We start from the raw sequence: 9,219 nt of genomic DNA, 5'->3' as shown, positions 1-9,219 counted from the left end.
TTGAGGATGCCGAGGTTTGTATAAATATCCCACCTGTAATTGTTATTTCTTCATATATATGGTTAAAGTCTGCCTAAACCCAGGATTTTCCATTCAATAGAATACTAATACAAAAAAAAAATGTCATGTTATTGCATATCTGTCAAGAATAAATATTACATTTCCTGAAAATTCAATGAGGCTTCTATCATGGAACTCGCGGATCCCAATACAGCATGTACTACCAATAGTCACCACAAGAACACTTACCATCACTAAAATGATGAAAACGACAAACATCTCTGACAATAATCTCACGTCCTGTGATTTGTGAAATAAATTTTATGGTGGTGTGACAATCCCCACAAATCCTTAGGTTCTTCATGATCCTGATTGCCATCCAAGAAGGTGTGCTGATAAGTCCAAAGGCAATTGCCAGCTTCTCACTGTGATATGACTGTCTTCCCTCTTCAAAGAGAGGATTTGGATAGTATTTATAGCCCATGTCCTCTATTTGTTTATTCAATTCCCTTAATGCAAGATAAAGTTCCTTTGTCTGTGGATGGGATTCATCATCGGCTACAAAAGTATGAATTTCATTATCTAGTTCAATCCAACTACAACCAGGATCTTTCTTAATCCCTAGACTCTTCATCTTCACTCTCAGTTTTGCCACTTCATCCCACTGACCGCTCTCAGTGAAGATGTGACATAGCAGCATATGAGCTGAAGCATTATTAGGTTCTAACTCAAAAACCCTCGAAGCTGCAATTTTCCCTAATTCCAAATTCCGATGGACCCTACAAGCCCCAAGTAAGGCATTCCAAATTGCAGCATCCGGTTTTACTTGCATACTATTGACCAATTCTTTAGCCTCCTTCAAATATCCTGCACGTCCAAGAAGATCAACCATTGATGTGTAATGGGTTCTATCTGGCTCAACCCCGTGACCTTTCATGGAATTGAAATAGTGTCGCCCCTCATCAACCAGCCCTGAGTGGCTGCAAGCCATGAGAACACCCACAAAAGTAATTGAATCTGGTTTGATTCCAAAATTCAGCATGTCCTCAAATAGAAGAATAGCTTCCCTACCACGTCCATTCTGTGCATAACCAATGATCATTGAACTCCAAGTAACCCTGTTCCTTTCTGTCATTGAATTAAAAACCAGACGAGCATCATCTACACTTCCAGACTTGGCATACGCATTTATTAAAGCTGTCTGAACAAATACATCCAACCCGAATCTGGTCTTGACAATAATTCCATGTAATTGTTTCCTCTGCACCAAATTAGCGACTGCAGCAGTTGAGCTAAGAACCACAGCAAAAGTGATGTGATCAGGTCTGAGCCCAGAATTCAGCAATTCGATGAATGTCTGAAAACAATCCTCGCTCAGGGAATTCTGAGAGTACCCAGTAAGAATTGCATTCCACGAAATTATGTTCCGATCTGCCATCCTATCAAAGCAACGACGAGCATACTCGAGTTCCCCACACTTACAATACATGTCAACAAGAGACGTGCACACAAAAACGTTTCCTTCCAATCCAAATCGATAAATCAGACAATGCAACTGCTTCCCACGACTCAACCACGACGAAGCAGCGCACGCCTGAAGAACGCTAGGCACAGAAAAATGGGTGGGCGACCATCCCTGCCGAAGCATCTGGACAAACAAATCGAGAACTTCTGAGCAATTCCCCTCTTGAACATATCCCATGATGATGGTGTTCCATGAGATCTCAGTCTTCTGAGGAATCGCATTGAAGAGCAGCCTAGCATCTTCCATACATTTTGATTTTACGGAGCTAGCAATCATGATGTTCCAAGTGATGGAATCTCTTTCAGGCATTTCATCAAAGAGCTTTCGAGCATCAGAAACTACATCGCACTTGTAGTAGATTTGGAGTAAACGGTTCGAGATGAAGACCTGGGAGAGGAATCCGGATTTTAGGAGGTGGGAATGGAGAATCGTCCCCTTCCAAAGTGAACCAGTATCGATGCACTCTTTAAGGAGAGTGGTGATGATAGAAAGATTTGAGGGTCTGGGAGAAAACGGCGCCATTGCAAGGTAGGTTTGTTTACAGTTATAGCCGTTGGCATTTGAATAGGTTACATGTACACGCACCAAATTCCAACGTCAGGTTGTTTGCAGTCAGTTTGTTTACGGTGCGAATTTTATTTGCACCGGTGTAAATTCATGGGACCGTAGGCATAGGGATATTTGTTTGACAGGCTGCGTTTGGAAACAACGCAAATGGAGTGTAAATAGGCCTCGCAAAAAGTTGACCCAACCCAATTCGAAAAAAAATAAGGTCTCATATTCTGCTACATGAATGGGAGAATGACCCGACCCGATCCGAAAAAAAATTGGGTTGGATTGGATCATGGGCCAACCCGCTTACCCGATTGTTGGGTCTAATTGGGATTATTTATGCATTGTTAGAAATTTCCACTCTTTAATTTTTTCTATTTAGTCTTTACTCTTTAAATTGTTAAATGCTCAAGTATTTATTTTATATTTGGAATTTTAAGGTTAATTCCTTTAATTTTGACATTTTCATATATTTTTTCTTTATGCTTTTTAAATTTTAGTTATTTTTTTAGATGACCCGAATTGACCCATGGGTCAACACCAACCCGAACATTTAGGGTTAGGACCTAGCATCTGAAATTCAACCTGACCCGATTCAACATGAAGTGTCTTGACCCAACCCAAACCCGACCTGCCCAACCCAATTGCCAAGTCTAAGTGTAAATCCCAATTCAGGGTAAATTTGCATTCTGGTTCACTTTTGTCTGTATTTGGCAACATTACATTTATGCATTGACAAATGACAAATCAATGCATATTTACATTGATAATAAGACGTAAAAGTACATCAATAAAAAAGAAGTAAATTTGCATTCAAGTGGGCTTTTAATAAAAAACCATAATCTTTATTGGAATTCATGTTTGCATCCATTACAGCTAAAAGTCTGTTTGGTAAGAAGGTAAATTTGTTGGTGCAAAATTAACCCAATTTTACAATTTATATGAACCGTTTTACACTCTACATATTTGCATTCACACTTATTTGCATCGTTTTCAAACCCAGCCACAATGAATAGGAAGTAGGAACCAAGTGAGGGGTAACCCAATTGGTGTGTTGGATGAATTGTTTGAGGGGTGACGAAGTTTCGAATCCCGTTATTATCATCTCTTACACTAATTAACAAAAAAAAATTAGGAAGCAAGATGATATCGTCGCTCCTTTAAATGAAATATAATGAAACATGAAAAAAAAATTGAGGTCGTACTACAAACAAATAAATTTCTTAAACCACCCTTATGGTTTAGCTAATTGACTAAGTGTACCCTTATTGTTTGAAAATTGACTAACACTACCCATATTGTTTCTAAGAATTGACTAAGGTTAACTTTCTTTTACATATAATATCATGTGACTAATATATTGATAAAAAAATCCAAAAACATCCTTCCCACCTCCATTCCTAAAAATACCCCTCTCTAGATGTTGTTGGAGTAGTTTCTGCCCATCTTTGCAGCTGAAACAAACTCGAAATTCAAGAGAGAAGAACCAGAGGATAGAGAATCATGGATGAAAAAACCGCACCGGCCATCGAACCAACTCTCCACAAAGACGATGAGAACAATTTAAACAATGTTTTTTCCACCATTAAAGACCATGGCTGGCAGAAGGTTACCTACGCCAGCGAAAGAAAAAACCCTTTGACTTTGTCGGCGATCCCAGAAAATTCCGCCCCAACGTAGTCGGCGGCGGCGGCGGCGACAACCCCAACATTTTTCAGTCTCTCGAAGAACAATCCAAGGAGCGCTGCCGCCGTGTCAAGGCTTAGAAGAAGGCCGCTCTTGTGGCTCTTTCTGAGCTCATTCCCAAACCGAAACACCATTCTGATGATGATGGCAGTGACAGCGACGACGAGGTTGCTGGTGGTGGTGAGAATGAGGCCAACGAAGTGAAGAAGCCGAAGTAAAAAAAAAAAGCCCAAGAAACCCAAGGTTACTATTGTCGAGGCAGCTTCCAAGATCGATGCTTCTGATTTGGCAGCACACCTTCTGATAGGGAGACGAGAGGGAGATGCGAGGTGGCGAGATAGTACCAAATCTGTCGCAACAAGTTGCAGCGGCGGTGGTGGAACAGAAAGTGAAAGAGGAGGGGAGAGAGAAAAAGAGAGCAGAGAGAAATAGCGAGAAGAGAGAGAATGAGAGATAGGGATGAGGGTGGCGAGAGAGTACCAAATCCATCAAGTTGCAAAGGCAGTGGCGGAACAGAGAGTGAAAGAGGAGGGGAGAGAGAAAAAGAGAGGAGAGAAAATTAGCAAAAAGAGAGAGAATGAGAGATAGGGACGAGAGAGTACCAAATCTGCCCCTGCAAGTTGCAGCAGCGGTGGCGAAACAGAGAGTGAAAGAGGAGGGGAGAGAGAAATAGCGAGAAGAGAGAGAATGAGAAATAGGGACGAGAGGTGGCAAGAGAGTACCAAATCCGTCGCTGCAACCTGCAGCGGTGGTGGCGGAACAGAGATAGTGAAAGAGGAGGGGAGAGAGAAAAAGAGAGGAGAGAGAAATAGCGAGAGGAGAGAGAGAATGAGAGATAGGGAGACGAGAGGTGGTTAGAGAGTACCAAATCCGCCACTGCAACTTGCAGTGGTGGTGAAACAGAAGAAGTGTAAGAGGAGAGAGAGAAAGAGAGAAAAATACTTGTGCTTTGAGGAGTCCTCAGTAATTTGTTGGAGGTTTTCGGGATCATTTGCAGTTCCAACAGTTCTGGCAAACAGAATGAGAGGAAGATGGAGAGATTCGAATAGTAGGGTAAAATAGTTTTTTTATATCTTCGTTGCATTAATGACCAAGAAGGATTAGTCAATTGTCAGAAACAGCAAGGGTAGTGTTAATCAATTTTCAAAGACTAAAGGTACACTTAGTCAATTAACTAAACAGTAAGGAGAGTTTATGAAGTTTACTCAAATTTATTTGTCGACTAAGCACAAGCCCAACCCGCACCTTAATATCAGCCTATAATTTTTTTTTTTTGAACATTGAAACCCAATTCAACATCCCTTACACGTATCCCGAATTTGAATGTTAAAACTTACATAATCCCATTAAAATGCTAGTGCACTTGAATATTATTATTTTATATACAATTTTAGGAAGTTTTTATTAATAAATTGAATATTTTATATTTATATTTATATATTGGAAACCTGATTTCCAATACATGATGATAGAAGGGATTAAAAGGACATGTAAAGCTTAGGTCACTTGCCCCTGGAAAAAATAATGCAAGAAATCAGAAATTAGCATTAGTCAATAATTATGTATTTTAAATTAAAATTAATATTCATTATTTATTTTTTAATATTAACAAAGCTTTTTTAATAAATATTATTTTAAATTATTTATTATTTTTAAATAATATTTTTATTTTTATTTTTATTTTTATGATTTACTATTTATAGATAATATTTGTGTTTTTAATGTATTATTAGTTATTACTTATTATTATTTATTAATTTATATAAACAAAACTTACATAATAATTATTTATTCTTTATTATTTACAAAGTTATTTTTGTAATTATTTATTATTTAGTTTTTTACTATTTATAATGTTATTTCTTTTATTTTACATTTTTAAATAAAGTTTTCTATTATTTCTATTTTTATTATTAGTTCTTTCTTGTTTTTAGTAATTTTTATTAATTAATAATTTCTATTTTTAAAATCATTTTTTTATTATTTAAGTTATATTAGTTATTACTTATGATTTAAATAGGCAAAAAAGGATCTACCATTTTGGTTGTTGAAAAATTTGCAAGCCAAGCTAAGTTCAGTCATAAATTGTCATCCCTAAGTAAAACAAGCCTAGTGACATTTCCAATTGAGCCATTATTATTTTTGTTATTTTTGTATGGATTCCAAATGGGTTAATATTATTAATTTTTATTAATTATTTTTAGTTAAGTTGAATGTATTGTAATTTTAATTCATGAATTACTATATTCTAATAATTTAATTTTTATGATTTTTAAATAATTGTTGAATAGAAATATGATTTTTTTAATCTTTTTATTAGCTTTAGTAATTTTCATTAGTTGTAGTCACTTCTAAGTGGATTTTAATTAAGTTGATTTTTATTATATTTAATTCATTTTATTTATTTTTAAATGGAATATGAAGTTTTGAACGATTGTAGGGAGACTTGCTATACCACCTTATACACACAAAAAGAGCCAATGATAGAAGGGGTGGGGGTACCTTTAGGTTTAGGAACATGGTTTTACTTACTAGAAATGGCAACATGATGGATTCAACTTTCAAGGTAGGGCACCCCCTCTCCATCCCCACCCCACCCCACCCTATAGAGAAAATCCCCTACCTCATCCCTCCCCACCATGGTGGAGTAGGGCACTTCCTCCCCATTGGGGACGGAGAATTCTTGGATTTTCCATGATCTAAGACAACTACCTAAAAATACATTATATTTGAGGGTATTTTAGAAATAAGATTGTCGCAACTTGGGATATTTTAGAAATTGGATTATAGGAATTTGGGATATTTTAAAAATTGAATGATCCAAAAAGTTGTAAGAAATTTGAGAAAAATTTCAGGATATTTTATAAATTAATATTATAGGATCCTAAGGGTTTTTAATCTTTAGCCATTTTCAATGCAACTCAAAACACACTCTTGAGGAAAAATTCTGTTTTTTTTTTCTATTCTTTGAAATAAATATCCTTTACACAAGCACAAAGTTGACCCAAATGATTATATCACCTCTCTTTTCCTTAAAATTATGTGGATTCATAATGTCACTTGATATGTTGTGAAGAAAGAATCTAGTAATCTTATTAGAATCTCAACATCAAAATTGTTGATTAATTTAGTAGTTATTTTTTTAGGGTTTTAATATTTGAACTTTTTTAAAATGGTTGGTTTCTCTCAAAATCCCTTTTTCTACAACTTAGATGATGCCCAATCACAATACAATAGCATTGATATGCATATTAGTGGTATTATTATTGATGAAGCCACTCTTACTACTATGCTAAGGTGGCAAAAAAAAAGACCAGTGAAATTTGGATTATATTTAATACAAAAAGGTTGAGAGAAAGGGGGTAAGAGTGATTTACATAAAATGTAAATGTGATTTTAGTTATATTAGAGGTGGCACCAACTATTTGTTTAGACACATGGCCAATCATTTGAAAAAAAAAAAACAATAATGAAAATTGAGTACAAATTGGGAGTGGGGTTTTTTGGTAATTTTCAATATTCATGAGAAAAATTAGGAAAGAACTAACAAAATATATTACACATGCTAAACAACCCTTTTTACAATAATTTGTAAATTTAATTTTTATAGCAAATGCTTTAAATTTTTTTATTCATATAAACAAAATTTAATTTCTACTTTGTCAAATGTTATTCTATAACTACACTTACATTTAATATTCGGACTTTCAAGTAGAATATTAGTTATATTTGTGTTATGACCATTTTATTAATAAATTATATCTTTTACAAAAAAAAAGAAGAAGAATTTGAAGTTTTACAAGACTTAAATAGCTTCATTCTGTCCTAGCAATTGTTGTAAGTATTTTAAATACTTTGTATGTTTATAATATTGAAAATAAAGTTAATATATAATGATTTATCTATAAATATTTTAAAAACTCAATTAAAACTATTTTTAAATGAAAAATCATTTCATATTATATTTAGATGTGCATGCCACATTTTAAATTTATGTGTACAAGCTTTGAATTTTATTTCACCTCATATTTCAAAAATAAGAAATTGCCTTACATGTATAAGAACTTCTGGAACAAGAAAACAATAATTTGAATATTTATGTCATCAATATGAGACAAAATATAAAAAGTTTGTTTATGTTCAACATACGTGGAATTCTACATATACAACTTTTCATGATGCAACTAATTTATAATTAACAATGACTGAGAAATTGTAACTTGTATAAAGGGTTTTATAATTTTTTTATGATGCAACTAACTTATTTCAGGTATTTATTACCCAACATCTTGCATTTTAGTTAATCAGTTGTATATAATTAGTGAATGTTTCGTAAAATACAAAATGATTTAAAATTTAAAATTATCATTGATGTAATGGAAATTGAATTTAAAAATAGAAATATGTTTCTCCTTTATATTATTTAGCTACAACTTTAGATCCTAGAATTAAAAAGATGGCATAGATGTTTTTATTTGATTCCTATTATGAAAATATAGGAATTGATATTAGAACAAAAAAATGAAATTGAAAACTTATTGTTTAAAATGTATAATATATATGAATCACAAACATTAAGAAATGGAAGAACTTGTAGAAGGTCTACTATTGAAAGCATAAAGTAGTGGAATATACAAAATGTGGTCATTAATAGATAACCTCATCAAGTTTAATTACTAAACTTCATTTTCATTTAAAAACTAATTTAATAGATTTCCTTAAGTATAAGGAATTACATAATTTTGATATCTTAGTTCGATAGAATGAACATAGAAAAATTATCTAGTTCTTACTACAATGACATGTGATCTACTAACCCATTTAGTATCCATAGCTCCATCAGAGTCTTGTTTTAGTTTTATTGTAGGTTCCAAGGTACAGGAGAAGTTATATGAATGATGAAAGTCTAGAAATATACATACATTGGAAAGATTGGCTAAATACATATGATAGATCACAAGATCAAGGAAGACATGGGATTTCAACTAATGGTTCACGATGATGCAAATCAAAATCAAGGAGATGGAGAAGGTATAATGTGAAGAAAAGATTGAAATCAATATCTTTTTTTGAATATTCAATAATTATACAATATTTTTTAAATTACAATAAACTTTGTATTCCAATTTTATTTAAAAGTTATTTGTGATTTTTTCAAAATCATTATAATTTTTTTTTCAATTTCATTATATTTTTTATCCTAATACCATTGTACTTTTTTTTTCAATTTAATTTTAGTACTTCAAATATAATCAATTGTATACATTAAATTCAATTGAAATAAAATTTTTGAAAATTCCTTTTCAATCTGTTGTCTTTATTGTTATTTTTTTCAAAACTTTTGTCATTTTCACTTAGCAAAAAAAAAGAAAAAAATAAAAAAACCACGACCTAGCCTGAGACGGCATGGACCCACCTAAGGTCGGGCCATGGACCATGCCGGGCTTCCTTTTGAG

General features: G+C 33.4%; 1 pseudogene; it reads right to left on the bottom strand.

Annotated features, from left to right (window-relative positions):
- Nucleotides 1–220: 220 nt before the first annotated feature.
- On the bottom strand, nucleotides 221–2,047 carry LOC104611003 (pentatricopeptide repeat-containing protein At3g24000, mitochondrial pseudogene; annotated as a pseudogene).
- Between the last annotated feature and the right edge of the window lie 7,172 nt (nucleotides 2,048–9,219).

The sequence above is a fragment of the Nelumbo nucifera genome, chromosome 7 (assembly GCF_055504915.1).
Source record: "Nelumbo nucifera cultivar China Antique chromosome 7, China Antique-T2T, whole genome shotgun sequence".
Classification (NCBI taxonomy): Eukaryota; Viridiplantae; Streptophyta; class Magnoliopsida; order Proteales; family Nelumbonaceae; genus Nelumbo; species Nelumbo nucifera.
This window is presented reverse-complemented; position numbering and strand designations above follow the sequence as displayed.